We start from the raw sequence: 570 nt of genomic DNA, 5'->3' as shown, positions 1-570 counted from the left end.
GTGGCGTTCTGGTAAATTGGAGGTTCAATTCACAGGCACCCGCATGGCAATAAAGCCGGGCGGTTTCCCTCAGGCTCAGCCGGTCCTCTCGGGTGAGGCGGAGAAGAGAGAAGCCCAGCGTTGGGCTCTCCGCCTCATGAACAGGCCCAAGTTCCCGTTCCCCTTTTGTGATCAGGAGGATGAGTCGGACGAAGACAAGGATTTGTGGTTTCCTCCCTGCCAGGTCCCTCGACCTCAGAAGAGCCGTAGGTGCACAATGCGCCGGTCCTCCCGATATCCCGCCCCTCCGCCCTCAGAGCCATTGCTCCAAACGTTTCCAGCTGCAGTGGTCCCACAGAGTTCCAGACCAGCTGCCGTGGTCCCACAGAGTCCCAGACCAGCTGCCGTAGTCTCACAGAGTCCCAGACCAGCTGTCGTGGTCCCACAGAGTCCCAGACCAGCTGCCCAGGCCTTCACGTCACCTGCCCCAGCAGCTCCCCAGGCCTCCACGTCACCTGCCCCAGCAGCTCCCCAGGCCTCCACATCGCCTGCCCCAGCAGCTCCCCAGGCCTCCACGTCGCCTGCCCCAGC

This window comes from Nematolebias whitei, chromosome 1, assembly GCF_014905685.2.
Source record: "Nematolebias whitei isolate Nwh7 chromosome 1, NemWhi1, whole genome shotgun sequence".
NCBI classification, from domain to species: Eukaryota; Metazoa; Chordata; class Actinopteri; order Cyprinodontiformes; family Rivulidae; genus Nematolebias; species Nematolebias whitei.
Note: the sequence above shows the minus strand (reverse complement) of the source record.